Genomic DNA, 17,544 nt, shown 5'->3' on the forward strand with positions numbered 1-17,544 from the left:
TCCGATCGGTCATGAAATGGAAATAACTGTTAAAATCCGATGGAGCTTTTCAAATTTGTGTTGGGCAGTGTCTCTTTTGTATGCCCATCGATCACATGATATCGCTCTTTTCAATTCTCAGCTCACGTTGAGCACGTAAGGATGCCTAGAAAACGTGTCTCCCGCCAAGTATGAGGGCCTGGTGAGAGATTTCGCCTGATGTCATGCAGCCCACATTACATAACTGTCATACGGGTCCGTCTTTGTGACAATTCTCGGACGCATTCTGCAGAGGCAATGAAGATGCTCCTTCAGCGTTTACGGCGGGAGGTATTTGATCAGCCACAATACAGCCCCTAATTGGCTATCGCTGAATTTCAGCTCTGCTCACATGAACTGCTGGCTATGAAGACAATATTTTGTCACCGGCAACGAACCGTAGATCAGCGTAGAGAATTGGCGGAAAGTACAGGCAGCTGCCTTCTATGACGAGGGTATCGGAAAGTTGGTACAACGCTGCGACAAATGTCTAAGTTGGAGCGGCGACTATGTAGAGAAGTGGCTGGAAGGTGCAGCTAACTGTTTCAAATAAAACATTTTTGATTTTCACAGTGGTTTCCATTTTGCGACCGATCGGAACTTACTTTCTCAATAGCCCTCATATACACAAAATGACATAAACTGCCTGGCCAAAAAAGTGAAGCGCCCAGAAGGGGAGGAGAAAAGGAAATGACACCTTACAGACTGATGTGGTATATGATGTAATTGCAGTCAAAACAAAACCCAGATAAATTTACAAAGAAACTGGCAGTTTGAACCCACTTTGCAATATGATGCTACACCCCGTCTGGCTTGGATGCATTCAGTGATGTGGTTGGGATGAGTGCCATAAAGTCGTTGTACTCTCTCCACAGGAGTTGTAACTTGTCCTCTTTATTCCCCTTTATCGTGGACTGACACAAGGACAAGGTTGACATCCGAGATGGTCCCACACATGTTCTGGCGGGGCCAGATCTGGGGACCTTGCTGGCCATGGGAGTAACTCATCACGGGACAGACCTATCGAAAATACACTCGATGGGCGTTGAGCAGTCGAAAAATGGCACCGTGATACTGTCGCATAAGAGCTAACACATGAGCACGCAGGAGGTCCGTGACGTAGTGTCAGTGTCGTCGTAACTGCCGTCTGCTTCACGTCTGATGTGCAGCGAGCTACGTTAATTTAAGTATTAACTGTATTTTTATTACTTGTCACTTCTTCTTCCGTGTGTTTTTGCTTTTCGGAAGCTTTAATTGTCGAGTGCTAGTAATAGTGTTCCATAGATTTCGTGTTTGTTTTGAATACAGTCAGAGAGAGTCCCTTTAGTCAACCATAGTGCCAGTAGTGATAGTGTTTGTTTTCAATACAGTCCAGACACAGGTAGTGCTATTTTCATTGTTTTCTACAAGAAGAGTCTAGCAGCCACAGTTTAGTCAACAATCAGCCGCCTTTAGTGAATTAGCAGTCTAGTTAAAAGTTGATTAACTCTCTACAATAAATTGATTTCTTAGGATGGATAGGATGTGTGACTGCTGTGTACGGACGCAGGAGGAGCTGGCCACTGTTCGCGAACAGCTGAACGTGTTGATGGCCGCGGTCAGCCGTCTTCAGCCTGCTGCCACGGAGTGTAGCGGCAGTGGGGAGTCTGCTGCGTCGCATTGTACACCCCAGGTGTTACATGCTTCACCCATTGTCCCTGCTGTCGAGACATCTTCGCGGGTACCGGGCGCGGTTGGGCCACCCTCTCCCCAAGGGGAGTGGCGGGTTCAGCGGCGATCGCGGCGCACGAGGCGGAGTGTCAATGTGAAGGCTGGCCGTGTGGCATCGCCCGCTCTGCCTGTGAGTGGACATGTGGCCGCTCCTTCAGCAACGTCCGAGCAGGCACACGGGGGGAGGGGTTTATTAGTGATTGGGAGCTCCAACGTTAGGCGGGTGATGGAGCCCCTTAGGGAAATAGCGGAAAGGTCGGGGAAGAAGGCCAGTGTTCACTCTGTCTGCTTGCCGGGGCGTCTCATCCGAGATGTGGAGGAGGCCCTGCCGGCGGCGATAGAGAGCACTGGGTGCACCCGACTGCAAATTGTTGCTCATGTCGGCACCAATGACTCCTGCCGTCTGGGTTCAGAGGTCATCCTCAGTTCGTACAGGCGGTTGGCGGAATTGGTGAAGGCGGAAAGCCTCGCTCGCGGGGTGGAATCTGAGCTAACTATTTGTAGTATCGTTCCCAGAACCGATCGCGGTCCTCTGGTTTGGAGCCGAGTAGAAGGCTTAAACCAGAGGCTCAGACGATTCTGCGGAGATGTGGGGTGCAAATTTCTCGACCTCCGCTATCGGGTGGAGAAATGTAGGGACCCCCTGAATAGGTCAGGCGTGCACTACACGCAGGAAGCGGCTACAAGGGTAGTGGAGTACGTGTGGAGTGCACATGTGGGTTTTTTAGGTTAGAGAATTCCCTCCCTAGGCCCGAAAAGACGCCTCCTGAGACGCGGCAAGGTAGGAGTAGGCAAAATGCAACAGGGAAAAACAATATTAATGTGCTAATAGTAAACTGCAGGAGCGTCTATAGAAAGGTCCCAGAACTGCTCTCATTAATAAACGGTCACAATATCCATATAGTACTAGGGACAGAAAGTTGGCTGAAACCAGACGTAAACAGTAATGAAATCCTAAACTCAGATTGGAATGTATACCACAGAGACAGGCTGGACAGTGAAGGGGGAGGCGTGTTTATAGCGATAAGAAGTGCAATAGTATCGAAGGAAATTGACGGAGATCCGAAATGTGAAATAAAGCAGGCTCAGACATGGTAATTGGATGTCTCTATAGGCCCGCTGGCTCAGCAGCTCTTGTGGCTGAGCACCTGAAGGTTAATTTCGAAAATATTTCGAGTAGATTTCCCCACCATGTTATAGTTCTGGGTGGAGATTTTAATTTGCCGGATATAGACTGGGAGACTCAAACGTTCATAACGGGTAGTAGGGACAAAGAATCCAGTGAATTTTTTTAAAGTGCTTTATCTGAAAACTACCTTGAGCAGATAAACAGAGAATCGACTCGTGGCGATAACATATTAGACCTTCTGGTGACAAACAGACACGAACTATTTGAAACAGTTAACGCAGAACAGGGAATCAGCGATCATAAAGCGGTTACTGCATCGATGATTTCAGCCGTAAATAGAAATATTAAAAAAGGTAGGAAGATTCTTCTGTTTAGCAAAAGTGACAAAAAGCAGATTACAGAGTACCTGACGGCTCAACACAAAATTTTTGTCTTAAGTACAGATAGTGTTGAGGATCAGTGGACAAAGCTCAAAACCATCGTAAATATGCGTTAGATGAGTATGTGCCAAGCAAGATCGTAAGAGATGGAAAAGAGCCACTGTGGTACAACAACCGAGTTAGAAAACTGCTGCGGAAGCAAAGGGAACTTCACAGCAAACATAAACATAGCCAAAGCCATGCAGACAAACAAAAATTACGTGAAGCGAAATGCAGTGTGAGGAGGGCTATGCGAGAGGCGTTCAATGAATTCGAAAGTAAAGTTCTATGTACTGACTTGGCAGAAAATCGTAAGAAATTTTGGTCTTATGTCAAAGCGGTAGGTGGATCAAAACAAAATGTCCAGATACTCTGTGATCAAAATGGTACTGAAACAGAGGATGACAGACTTAAGGCCGAAATACTAAATGTCTTTTTCCAAGGCTGTTTCACAGAGTAAGACTGCACCGTAGTTCCTTCTCTAGATTGTCGCACAGATGACAAAATGGTAGATATCGAAATAGACGACAGAGGGATAGAGAAACAATTAAAATCGCTCAAAAGAGGAAAGGCCGCTGGACCTGATGGGATACCAGTTCGATTTTACACAGAGTACGCGAAGGAACTTGCCCCCCTTCTTGCAGCGGTGTACCGTAGGTCTCTAGAAGAGCGTAGCGTTCCAAAGGATTGGAAAAGGGTACAGGTCATCCCCGTTTTCAAGAAGGGACGTCGAACAGATGTGCAGAACTATAGACCTATATCTCTAACGTCGATCAGTTGTAGAATTTTGGAACACGTATTATGTTCGAGTATAATGACTTTTCTGGAGACTAGAAATCTACTCTGTAGGAATCAGCATGGGTTTCGAGAAAGACGGTCATGTGAAACCCAGCTCGCGCTATTCGTCCCTAGACTCGGAGGGCCATAGACACGGGTTCCCAGGTAGATGCCGTGTTTCTTGACTTCCGCAAGGCGTTCGATACAGTTCCCCACAGTCGTTTAATGAACAAAGTAAGGGCATATGGACTATCAGACCAATTGTGTGATTGGATTGAAGAGTTCCTAGATAACAGAACGCAGCATGTCATTCTCAATTGAGAGAAGTCTTCCGAAGTAAGAGTGATTTCAGGTGTGACGCAGGGGAGTGTCATAGGACCGTTGCTATTCACAATATACATAAATGACCTTGTGAATGACATCGAAAGTTCACTGAGGCTTTTTGCGGATGATGGTGTGGTGTATCGAGATGTTGTAACAATGGAAAATTGTACTGAAATGCAGGAGGATCTGCAGCGAATTGACGCATGGTGCAGGGAATGGCAATTCAGTCTCAATGTAGACAAGTGTAATGTGCTGCGAGTACATAGAAAGGTAGATCCCTTATCATTTAGCTACAAAATAGCAAGTCAGCAACTGGAAGCAGTTAATTCCATAAATTATCTGGGAGTACGCATTAGGAGTTATTTAAAATGGAATGATCATATAAAGTTGATCGTCGGTAAAGCAGATGCCAGACTGAGATTCATTGGAAGAATCGTAAGGAAATGCAATCCGAAAACAAAGGAAGTAGGTTACAGTACGCTTGTTCGCCCACTGCTTGAGTACTGCTCAGCAGTGTGGGATCCGTACCAGATAGGGTTGATAGAAGAGATAGAGAAGATCCAACGGAGAGCAGGGCTCTTCGTTACAGGATCATTTAGTAATCGCGAAAGCGTTACGGAGATGATAGATAAACTCCAGTGGAAGACTCTGCAGGAGAGACGCTCAGTAGCTCGGTACGGGCTTTTGTTAAAGTTTCGAGAACATACCTTCACCGAAGAGTCAAGCAGTATATTGCTCCCTCCTACGTCTATCTCGCGAAAAGACCATGAGGATAAAATCAGAGAGATTAGAGCCCACACAGAGGCATACCGACAATCCTTCTTTCCATGAACAATACGAGACTGGAAGGGAGAACCGATAGAGGTACTCAAGGTACCCTCCGCCACACACCGTCAGGTGGCTTGCTGAGTATGGATGTAGATGTAGATGTAGACGTACCGTTGGGCCATCAGCGTACCCTCAGTTACTGCCAGCCGGTAACTGAAATCATGTCCGATGGCTCCCCACACAATAACGTCGGGAGTAACACACCTGTGTTCATTCAATACACTGGAAAAATGGGATCTCTCCAAAGGTTGCTGCCATACTCGCTGACGATTATCATCCTGGGTAGTGCAGATGCTATTCATCAGCAGTCCATGCGTCTCAGTCATGGCATCACTACAAACGCAATCGTTTGTGTTGTGGTGTTAACGGCAGCTTACGCATTGGACAACAGTTTCCTATCTAGCCGCTGCTAATCCCTGACCGATGATGTGGGATGACAGAACGTTTCGAGGGGTCCATCGCTTATTCTCGGATGGCAGGCGCCGATGCGATGGGGATACGATGTGCTCGGTGTACAATACGGCGGTATTCCCTTCTAGTGGTCAGAGGTGGTCGACTGGAACCTCGCCAGCCAGTATGGCTGCTGTCACGTTTCCGTGTAGTCGAAAATTTGGCGCTGTCGCATTTGAATGCCCATCAGATCTGGATACTGAAAGATCTGACCAGCTGGCCAAATAGAAACCCACAATGAGATCCATTTCAACCCGCCAGGTGCTGATAACACTGTCTCACACGACCACGCGGGATGTTCGTGTCGTTCCCAGTGATCACTCAAATTTGACGCTGTTCACGCCCCTTATATTGGCATAACCTACCAGATCTGGGAACAAAGCTAAACACTGATATGGAAGCTGGGAGTTGGGGCCCAAAATAATTACTCGTGGAGTCGACTGATTCAGTGTACATTACAAGGTCAAATTTATTTATCAAATCGCACAATAGTGACCTGAAATACAAATAGCATACTTAGAGCAACGTAACGGCTGCAAATTAATATTAGAATGACTAACAGGATAAGGCTACTAACAACTGAATTGCTGCAGCAAAATCTTATCTAAAGATAGTTTCCAACCCTTAATTTCCATAATATAGCTTCTGATAAGCAAAGACAACAAAATGTAAAGATAAGTATCTTTAACAACAACAAATCCAAATACAAAATTACTACTTTTATAACACCATAATACAGTCATCTTGATTTATCCCCTTCATCGAACAAGCCATAATTATGGAAACCACTGGTCTTTCGAAATTTTGGAAATTTGTGGTAAAGTCTTATGGAACCATACTGCTGATGTCAGAGGTCCCTAGGCTTACACACTACTTCATGTAAGATAAACTAACTTACGCTAACGACAACACACACACCCATGCCCGAGGGAAGACTCGAACCTCCGATGGAGGGCGCCGCGCGGAAACGTGACAAGGCGCCTGAGACCGCTCGGCTACCGCGCGAGGCCCCACTGGTCTTTCAATCCAGGTTAAAACCCCGCAGGCGAACACAATTTACAGAAATACAGAAATCTGTAATGAATACAAAATGATGCTTCCCTTCTGTTGCAGCAAACCAAAACCGCTGCCACTACCATGTCCAGTAATTCAGCAACACAGAACGTGTATATAGCTTGTTTTCATATTACAAACGCAACATTACGTGAAGATCATTGACACAAACCGTGCCGTTATATACATAGGACTTAGATACCAGCTTCATTAACCTGCGACAGGTATATGTTACACAATGGAAACAACGACATTTCATCATCCAAACAAATAATATGCAAGCACCCGTACCGAGGTCAGTAGCGTCAGACTACTACCAAAACACCAATCTGTTTTTTTTCTTTTTTGTATCTTTTAAAGATGCCTTTAGATTCCTGTTAAAGCACCACTGACGTATTGCAAAGGACTGACCACTACCGAATTCAGCAATTTGTGTCTGAACCACAAATAGTACACGATATTTCACAAGAGCTAGGCCATGACAACAGCAGTGAACAGTTCCAAGAGGCTTTTTCAGTAAATTCTCAGCAGAAGCATATACAATCGTATCTTAAAATACGATAATGATGGTAGCTGAAGAAATAAATTAAAATTTACGCCACAGCCAGGACTCGAACCGGGGTTTCATTGCTTATTAAGAAGATGTGCTGACCATTACACCTGCACACCACGATGGTCAACATTGCTGCACACACTACCCAAGTCCAGTGCCCTCCCCAACACAAACTTCAATTCGTGTCTTCAGCTTATTTTCCCCATAAATTATCATTACTGCTGGGGCTCTCCGGCACTGGAATAGCACCCAAGCGTTGGACGTAATGGGGAAGTCCCGTACGTCGGGTGGTCTTATAGATCTTATAATTAAATTTTCCCCGAGACATTTAAATCTCATCTTTATCTACGCTAATGGCATTAAATTTTCCCCGAGACATTTAAGTCTCATCTTTATCTACAATAATGGTAACACAAATTTCAATTCATTTCTTCAGCTTCCATCATTATCGTAGATAAAGATGAGACTTAAGGGTCTCGGAGAAAATTTAGATATTAGCTGTGTAAGATGACAGGACTTCCCCATTACGTCCAGTGCTGGGGTGCTATTCCAATGCCGGAGAGCCCTGACAATAGTGACAATTTAGGTGGAAAATAAGCTGAAGATGTGAACTGAGGTTTGTGGTGGGGAGGGCACTGGACATCTGTAGTCTGTGCAACAATGTAGGCGATAGTGCTCCGGTGGTGTTGTGTTGTGGAAAAATTAAGTGTTGTGGAAAATTTAAGTATAAAATCGTATCTTACTTCATATGTCGGCTTCGTACGTACTTACATCGCCACAAAATGCAACTATCACGTTTTCCAATCAGTCGCTGATACTTCTGCAATAACACTGTTTGAGCACGGCTCGAAATACGCCACTTGTTCTCTGTCGATGCCCTCGGCCAACCAGCCGCGCCGTGAACACCATACTTCGAGCTTGTCCTACTCCAGTCGATAATCACCTCTCTTGCCGCCGAGTGCCGCGTCAAAAAGCCTTCAGAAGCTTGCCATCCCGAAGACAGGTCAATATCCGCGATGCAGCTATCGATAAGTTCCGACGAGGCACAAGACCAATGCACTCGGGTGGTGTTTGGCCTTCTCCACCAGACATCACGGCGCCTAGAGTATCAGCAACCAAACTGACAGCCTGCAGCCGCGGGTTGCCCGCCTCGCAGGCACACCGAAGCACTAAACAACCGACAGGCAATATTGATGAAAGGCTACAGCAACAACCACAACAACAACACCACAGCAAAGACACCAGCGGCCACCAGGGGCTACTACCTGCCCACATAAACACAAGGAAGAGGTTTGCTGCGGATCCCGGAACTATTTTCACACGTCAAACAACGTGATGGAAAATAGGTCCGAGGTACTCATCCGCCGAAGCGCTATAAAGGACGGCACTCGGCCAGACATCGGGACTCGCACACGCTTAGTGAACATTCGCGCGCCGGAGATCATCGCCTTCTGTGTCTCGTGTGTGTGCCGCCGTTTAGTGTTTTTGGTGTCCGCCGTCCCACTACTACGTTCACTTGTGCCGTCGGATTCGTCAGTGTTGTGTGCGCCGTGCCAATGTGTTATCAGTGTTGTTATCGTCACGTGTGAACGACTCCGTGTTTTTTGTGTCTATGTGACATCTTTCTTTTGCCCGTCACTTTGTTTCATTGCCTTTCTCCGTTTTTCTACTTTTGTAAACCGCTGTGGCTGAAGAGCGGCGTAGTGTGCCGCTGCCAGCCTACTTGCTTTGTACAAGTATTAAAATCACAATAAAGTAAAAAAAAAAAAAAAAAAAAAAAAAACCAGACATCGGCAGTTCATCGACCGCCAGCTGACTTAGATAACTGCCGCCCCGGCAGCGCGGCTTGGATCTTCTCGCTGATCTCTGGATTAGGCTCGGTATACCGGAGACGTCTCTGGCGGAGACTAGTAGCAAATTATTTCAATAGTTTTCTGTATTATTCTTGTATGTAGTTGTGATTCGAAGACGGATCACTGTTTTGTATTGATGTTATACTTGGAGAATTTGTTTTGGTTAATTGAACAGTCCAATAAATTGTTTTCGGACTTTGATCGTTAGTTTCTTCTGCTTACCCAGACATACCAGGTGGCCTTTCTACCTCTCACAGAGAACTGCAGTTCCAATCATTTGAATACCCACCGATGGTGTGCACGTGTACGAAGTTACACTATCATTCGACGTGGTTCATTATTTTTTGCCGGACTGTGTACTGTGAGGCAGTGTGTGTTGCAGGGAGTGGCGGCTCGGCGCGTGATGGCACGGCTGTCGCCGCGGCGCGGGCTGGTCCTGCTGGCGGCGGCCTCCCTGGCGGTGCTGGTGTGTCTGCAGCAGAGGGAGCTGCCCTGGAGGCCCGCCGATGCCCCCGACGCCGGGCACGCGCCGCCGCGGCCGGTCAGTGCGAGATAACTGCAAAATACACAATCTAAGTTGCACGTTTTATGTCTTTCTCATTCTCTCTCTCTCGTGTGGTGTCCGTGTCCGTGTCCGTGTTTGGGTGGATATGTGGGCTGGTGGGTGGGCGTGGCTGGGGCGATTTTTTTTATCGCCCCTATGGATGGGGCGTGGTCTGTCAGCGCATACAAGTTGCCGCCCTTCAGTCATATGAGAGTAAAAAGTTTAGAACATATTATAAAATTGGATACGGCGGGGTTGGCAAAATGTATGTTTGCCATAGCTTCCGTTGTATAAATTGAAATATAAAAGGCGGGCCGACTTGGAGCAGGAGAGGCACCACAGGACATTTTCATTTCCTCTGTCTATACTTTTACAAATAAATTCATAAAACTTTGTCAGCATGACTAGGAAGGATTCTGGTTCAAATGGCTCTGAGCACTATGGGACTCAACATCTTAGGTCATAAGTCCCCTAGAACTTAGAACTACTTAAACCTAACTAACCTAAGGACATCACACACACCCATGCCCGAGGCAGGATTCGAACCTGCGACCGTAGCAGTCCCGCGGTTCCGGACTGCAGCGCCAGAACCGCTAGACCACCGCGGCCGGCGAAGGATTCTGGATTCACCCTCACAGCAGTGGAAGTTCGAAAACACAACGAAGTAATTTTTTTACATGTGAAATTTCATCATTTTTTTTTTCACTTACCAATGGCAGCATTTGTTGCTGTAGGTACACTTTTCTTCATAAGTAAGAGAGATGGTTCGATGAATTTTGCACAGCATACAAACCGTACTTAAAGGTGTATGAAACTCTAGAATTTTCAAAAAAAAAATGGTTCAAATGGCTCTGAGCACTATGGTACTTAACATCTGAGGTCATCAGTCCCCTAGAACTTAGAACTACTTAAACCTAACTAACCTAAGGACATCACACACATCCATGCCCGAGGCAGGATTCGAACCTGCGACTGTAGCAGTTGCGCGGTTCCAGACTGTAGCGCCTAGAACCGCTCGGCCACTCCGGCCGGCTCTAGAATTTTCCAAATCTATTAAAAACTATGGTAAAAATTGAGGTAATTAACTACAAAATTTGTGTTTTTCTAAACATGAAGTTTTAAATACAAAAGATGATTCGTTTTTTCATAAATTAAATAAATCCTAGAGTTTCATACACCTGTAAGTATGATATGTATGCTGTGCAAAATTCATCGAAGAATCTCTCTAACTTATGAAGAAAAGTGTACCTATAGCAACAAATGCAGCCATTAGTAAGTAAAAAAAAATGATGAAATTTCACACGTAAAAAAAATATTTTGTTATGTTTTCGAACTTCCACTGCAATGAGTGTGAATCCTGAATCCTTCCTGGTGATGCTGGCAAAGTTTTATGAATTTATTTCTAAAAGTATAGACACTGGAAATTAAAATGTCCTGAGATGCCTCTCCTGCTGCAAGTCGGCCCGTTTGACGTCCTACCCCCCCTTAAGTAAAAGATTGACACAGATTAAATGGCAAATTAATGTAACACACAAGACAAAACGCAGAAGGACCGTTAAGTTAAAAGGAAAACTAAAAAACTGATTAAGATAGAGACATACGTGAGTGAAGTGATGAGTGGGCTTAGACAGCCAGGAAGAGGGGCATTGTGGGGATATAGCAGTTGAGATAGGCGTTACAAGGTGTTTGTGCGGGCAGGTGTTTCGAGGAGGAATCCAGGAGAGTGAAGACGGATGCCGTTCTGGACCGAGCTTTAGTATATGGATGCAAAGGAGTGGAGAGGAAGGGAACCCTGACGGAGGGAGGTGGGGGAGTTCTGTTGAGATCTGGTAGGACGGGTATATATCAGGACGGATTTCATGGTCGGGTACGGGAAGGCGATTACAGTTTCGTTGGGAGGGGATGTGGAGCGTGTGGGGTGTAGCGTTTGGGGAATTTGGTGGCAGAGTCGTGAAGCTTTTCGTCATCATGATGCATCAGTTTCTTATGGAGTAAGTTCGACTACAATATCGAATGGAGGAAAAGTCTTCTGCACCCGGTTAAAGTGATTTATTTACATAGGAAATACACTGCGGCGGAAAAAAAATTAGTACACCAGGAAAGACTACGTCGATTTTGATCCGATGACGGCATGTGCCACCTGGTTGGGAGGGGGGGGAGTAGTAGATGTACTGACAACGGTTTCAACGTCTCCACCAACAGCGTAGTGGCATAGCTACCAGAGCACTAGCTGGATTTACCGTTTAATAGGGAATGTTCACAGCCAGAAGGCTCAGTGTGGTGAAAACGTGTGAAGCACGCAGGCAATCGTGTCACGAAGCTGTACTCATTTTTCCTATAGCCAAATGAGCGAGTTTGAAAGCGGTCAAATTGTGGCTTCTGATTGGCAGAATGGTCCTTTCGGAGAACTACCACACAAGTTGGACGTGCTGCGCCAGTTGCGCAATGATGCTGGTATCAGTGGTCTTGTGAACATTCTCACACCCATAGATGAGGTCCTGGATAGCTAAGCAGCCCAGACGCTCGCCATGATCGTCGTATAGTAGGTGCAGCCGTGGTAGACGGTACACCTACCACAGCACAGATAAGAGGGCTTGTGAGCTCATACTTGTCAACATGAACTGTTGCGAATTGGCTATTAGTGGTGGGACTACCAGCACGCACACCTCTAGCCCATCTTCCACACACGCCGCTGCATCGACGTACACGGCTCGACTGGTGACGTCAGAGAGTCATTTGGAAGATGGAATGGCGTGCTGTAGCCTTCAGTGATGAAAGCAGATTCTGCCTGCACACAAGTTATGGTCGTTTGCATCTACAGCGTAGATCTGTTGAGTGCTGTATTGTAGAGCGCATTTGTCCGTGACACACTGGTCCCACCTCATGCTTTATGATTTAGGTAGCGACAATCTACAACTCTAAACAGAGCTCGATACGTGCAGAATGTTCTCAGACCCATTCTTTTGCCTTTCTTGCAATAGGAACGTGATGTGTTGTTCCATCACGATAACGCTTGCCCACACACTGCGCGTGAAACTCAGCTTACTCTGCAAGACGTACAGCAACTTCCCTGGCCAGCCCGATCTCTGGACTTATCTCCACTCGAGCATGTGTGGGATACGATGGGGCGAGAAGTGACTCGTGCGACTCGCCAACGAACAACTCCTACAGAACTACGTGAACATGTCGAGCAGGCATGGCATAACGTATCCCAGTACAGTATTCGCCATATGTACGAACGACTAGCTGCCGGAGTCAGCACCTGCGCTGCCGCCCGTGGAGGCTACACCACATACTAATATAGGTGTTTCAGCATAGGTCGATACCTAGCAGCTCAGTGGCGTTGTTGTTTTGGGGGAGGAGACCAAACAGCGAGGTCATCGGTCTCGTGAAGGATGGGGAAGGAAGTAGGCCGTGCCCTTTTCAAAGGAACCGTACCGGCACGATCTGAAGCGCTTCAGGGAAATCACGGAAAACCTAACTCAGTATGGCCGGACGCGGGATTGAACCGTCGTCCTCCCGAATGCGAGTACAGTGTGCTAACCACTGCGCCACCTCGCTCTGTCCTAGCACCTCAGTACCACTTGAGATATTGATCTATAATGTCATCACTCCATGAACTCCGTATGCACTGTTGCCACAGCAAATCTTGAGTGAACTGAAAATCTCTAAAAGGGTGTAATTTTTTTCTGACAGTGTGAATTAAAAGGAGCGAATTTTGCAACATTGTGGAAAAAGAATGGTATTTGAGACTTTCAATATAAGTAATAAAGAGTTTGTATTAGCACTCACAAATTATAATAAAAACTCCACTCTTATCCGATGACGAACTAGTTATGCACAAAACATAAAATGATCTCCTTTTTTTCAATGCATCGCCTAAAGCAAATATGTGAGGACTGTCATCTAAAAATTTCGGTAAAAAATCTAAAGTAATTACCTTCCAAGAAAAATTTCTAGTCACTCCGAAATATTACTGCATGAACAGTCAGAAAAACAGGTCTTACATTTTCACTTGTAAGGATGTGATATAAGCTATTAATATGAAATCGATGTCAGTAATAAATTAACTAAACTTCAAATTATATGTGGTACATTACATACAACACTGGGTGACAAGACAAGGAAGGATAAAAAGTTAAAATTTTACAAGGTAATTGTTACCTAATATATGGAATCGAGTTTTGAACTAACTAAGAGAAGCAAAAGAAAAATACAGTCGGCTGAAATAAATGTTCTAGAGAAAGTTAAAGGCTTTACCCTCACAGGTGAGATACAAAACAACATTGTAAGAGAAGAACTTAATATTTACTGCATAAGTGAAAAAATAGAGGAACGATACATAAAAACGGAAACAACATATCAACAGAATGTGGGGAGACAACTCAGTGAAACCAGTAATCAATTATCAGCCAATAGGAAAAAGGAATGTATGATGTTCGAAGAACAGTTGGTTTCAGCAAAACCAGAACAGACTATAAATCTACTCGATGACGCTAGGATGAAGAGAAGAAGAAATGTCGTACATGAGTGTGTGATCAAAAGTAACTATTGCGAATAAATATATTTTCATTTATTATGAAATTTTGGCTACTGAAATCATGAGATCTGTAATCGAAATTAAAGTAACAATAGAATGACAGGTGTTACGTGTACATTGCAATTCGACAAATGTAAAAATTATAAAATTCACCCACCACACACGTAAAACTCATCGTGTGTCTACGTGTACTTCACACACTCCGCTCACATTCTGATAAGGAGGCTTCTTCTACCCAATGGCTCGTGATGACGCTGCTGGGGTGCCATCATAATGACGACATGTCATTCATTACTGTTACTTAAGGCTGAAACCATTTCTCTGTGACTTAGTCATTCATAAGAGAAAACACGTCCCTCACACAATGACGGTTCTATCTGCATTAAAATGATATTTATAAGATATTAAATGAACTAGATTGCATAAAGAAGATACTGCTAGTCGCATAACAAAACATCCCGTTATACTGGCAAACTGATAACAGAATGGGATTTTATAGTCACGTATGCCGAATGACTGAATTTGTTCTACTAAATATGATTTTGCAGTTGGATTTTGTCTTGGCACGGTGTACGGAAATTAATTCATGTCCCTTGTTAATAACGCCGGCATATTATCGCGAGAGGTGCCGCAACTGTAAAAATTTCTAAAACATTTATTAGAACAGTCTCAGTTGCAATTAGTTTCCCTTGATAACTACACTCGTGCTCATAAATTAAGGAAAATTACAGAATGTGGTGCCACACAAAGTGGTACTACAGATGGCTGGTTCAGATGGCTCTGAGCACTATGGGACTTAACTTCTGAGGTCATCAGTCCCCTAGAACTTAGAACTACTTAAACCTAACTGATCTAAGGACATCACACACACCCATGCCCGAGGCAGGATTCGAACCTGCGACCGTAGCGGTCGCGCGGTTCCAGACTGTAGCGCCTAGAACCGCTCGGCCACCGCGGGCGGCAGTGGCACTACATAAAACTGGCGCTAATAGCATAGGCACATAGTGAACACACACGACACAGATTTGTAAGTTCACGGTATTGGTGGTAAGTTGAGAAAACCGTCCCGAAACACATGTGCTACAAAACGCCACTGTTTCCTGCGCATGTACCCCGACATAAATTTGGGATATGATCACCATGCACACGTACACAGGCCGAACGAAGGGTTGGCATACTCTTGATAACGTGGTCGAGCATCTGCTGGGGTATAGCCTCCCATTCTTGCACCAGTGCCTGTCGGAGCTCCTCAAGTGTCGTAGGAGTTTGAAAACGTGCAGCGATACGTCGACCGAGAGCATCCCAGACGTGCTCGATGGGGTTTAGGTCTGGAGAACAGGCACGCCACTCCATTCACCTGATATTATCTGTTTCAAGGTACTCCTCCACGATGGCAGCTCGGTGGGGCCGTGTGTTATCATCCATCAGGAGGAAGGTGACACCCACTGCACCCCTGAAAAGGCGGACATACTGGTGCAAAATGACTTCCCGATACACCTGACCTGTTACAATTCCTATGACAAAGAAATGCAGGGGTGCACGTGCACCAATCATAATGTCATCCCACACCATCAAACCACGACCTGCTTTCAAGGACATTAAGGGGTAGGTATCTGGTTCCTGGTTCACGTCAGATGAAAACCCTGCGAGAATCACTGTTCAGACTATAACTGGACTCGTCCGTGAACATAACCTGGGACCACTGTTCCAATGACCATGTACTGTGTTCTTGACACCAGGCTTTACAGGCTCTCCTGTGACTAGGGTCAGTGGAATGCACCTTGCAGGTCTCTGGGCGAATAAACCATGTCTGTTCAGTCGTCTGTAGACTGTGTGTTTGGAGACAACTGTTCCAGTGGGTGCGGTAAGGTACCGAGCAATGCTACCTGCATTACTCCGTGGCCGTCTGCGGGCACTGATGGTGAGATATCGGTCTTCTTGTGGTGTTGTACACTGTGGACGTCCCGTACTGTAGCGCCTGGACACGTTTCCTGCCTGCTGGAATCGTTGCCATAATCGTGAGATCACACTTTGTGGCATATAGAGGGCCCATGCTACACCCTGCTGTGTTTGACCAGCCTCCAGTCACCCTAGTATTCTACCCCTCATAACGTTATCAATATGTGTTCTTTGAGCCAATCACCATTAGCACGTCTGAAAACGTCTGCACACTTACTCGCTGCACCGTACTCTGACACACACCTCTGCGTATGTGGACTGCTGCCAGCGCCACCGTGCGACGACCGCAGGTCAAATGCACCGCATGGTCATACCCCGAGGTGATTTAAACCCGCAAACCGCCCACCAGAGCGTTGTTTCACCATGCATCAGCATTATCTTTAATTTATGAGCATGCGTGTAGTTTAGATCACATTGAAGAATTATCTTCAGATATACATATAAAATAAAATGTAACGTTAATAAATAACTGTTTCAGTAAATACCTGATTAATCATGAGTTTTGAGAAGTCAAAATACATTAAACAGAACATAATTACAAGCTGTAAAAAGGAGCAACATTGTAGTAAACATGTGACAACATTCTGTGGCATCTAGCATTTTACTAAACCCACTTTGCATCATGCAGACACATGAGTCATGGAAGATGGATAAGGGAGGGAAGAAGGTGGGAGGGGGAAAGGAAAAGCACTGAGAGTGTATGGTATTAAAATATAGCAAAGATATTTTCTCAGTAATACAATACAATCAATTTAAAACTAAGAAGAAGTTAAGTTAATGCGTCCAACATTGACATATGAGACATCCTGTCGACATTAAAGCATTGATCTATAAAGTGTTAATGTTTAAATTAATCCATATGAATTTAAAGTGTGACATTTTGTGGGGAACCATCTGTCTGAACCGAAGTATTATCACCTTCTGTTTCGACTGAGTTGCTCAATTTCTTGAATAAGTTGATTATAAAAAGTGTCTAAAACCAGTGTTTTCATATCATTTTTTCTGGAATTAGTTCAGAAAAGCCATCCTTCACAAAGGTATTATCTCAGGGCGAACTGAAAATGGTTTTGGTACTCAATAAATATTGCCAACAACAGGCATCATTACTAAACAGTAAATCAAAAGCCAAAACCTGAATAACATGTTGAATACTGATTGAATAAATTTCTGTAAAATAATTTTCTTTAAAAGCTAAGGAAGTCCAAATCATGCTCTGTAGCACGCTACGTTTACTTCATGATACGCGTATAATAGGTGAAAATTTATGTTAGAAAATTAAAAAGTTTGTAGTCAGAAGCAATTAATTACATATTGATCACGTGCTTGCTATGAGTCATTCAGAGTTGATAGCGGTGAGGTAATGAGAATTATGATGCAATCTTGTGTT

General features: G+C 44.9%; 1 long non-coding RNA gene across 1 annotated transcript in view; it reads left to right on the forward strand.

Moving 5' to 3' along the window:
- The window catches only part of LOC126249108 (uncharacterized), a 441,164-nt gene extending 431,547 nt beyond the window's left edge, over positions 1–9,617 (forward strand). The window contains exon 4 of the long non-coding RNA XR_007545600.1: positions 9,497–9,617. This is a non-coding gene — a long non-coding RNA (uncharacterized LOC126249108). The remainder of the gene's footprint in view (positions 1–9,496) is intronic.
- The last annotated feature ends 7,927 nt before the right edge of the window (positions 9,618–17,544 follow it).

Source organism: Schistocerca nitens, chromosome 3 (genome assembly GCF_023898315.1).
Source record: "Schistocerca nitens isolate TAMUIC-IGC-003100 chromosome 3, iqSchNite1.1, whole genome shotgun sequence".
Lineage (NCBI taxonomy): Eukaryota > Metazoa > Arthropoda > Insecta > Orthoptera > Acrididae > Schistocerca > Schistocerca nitens.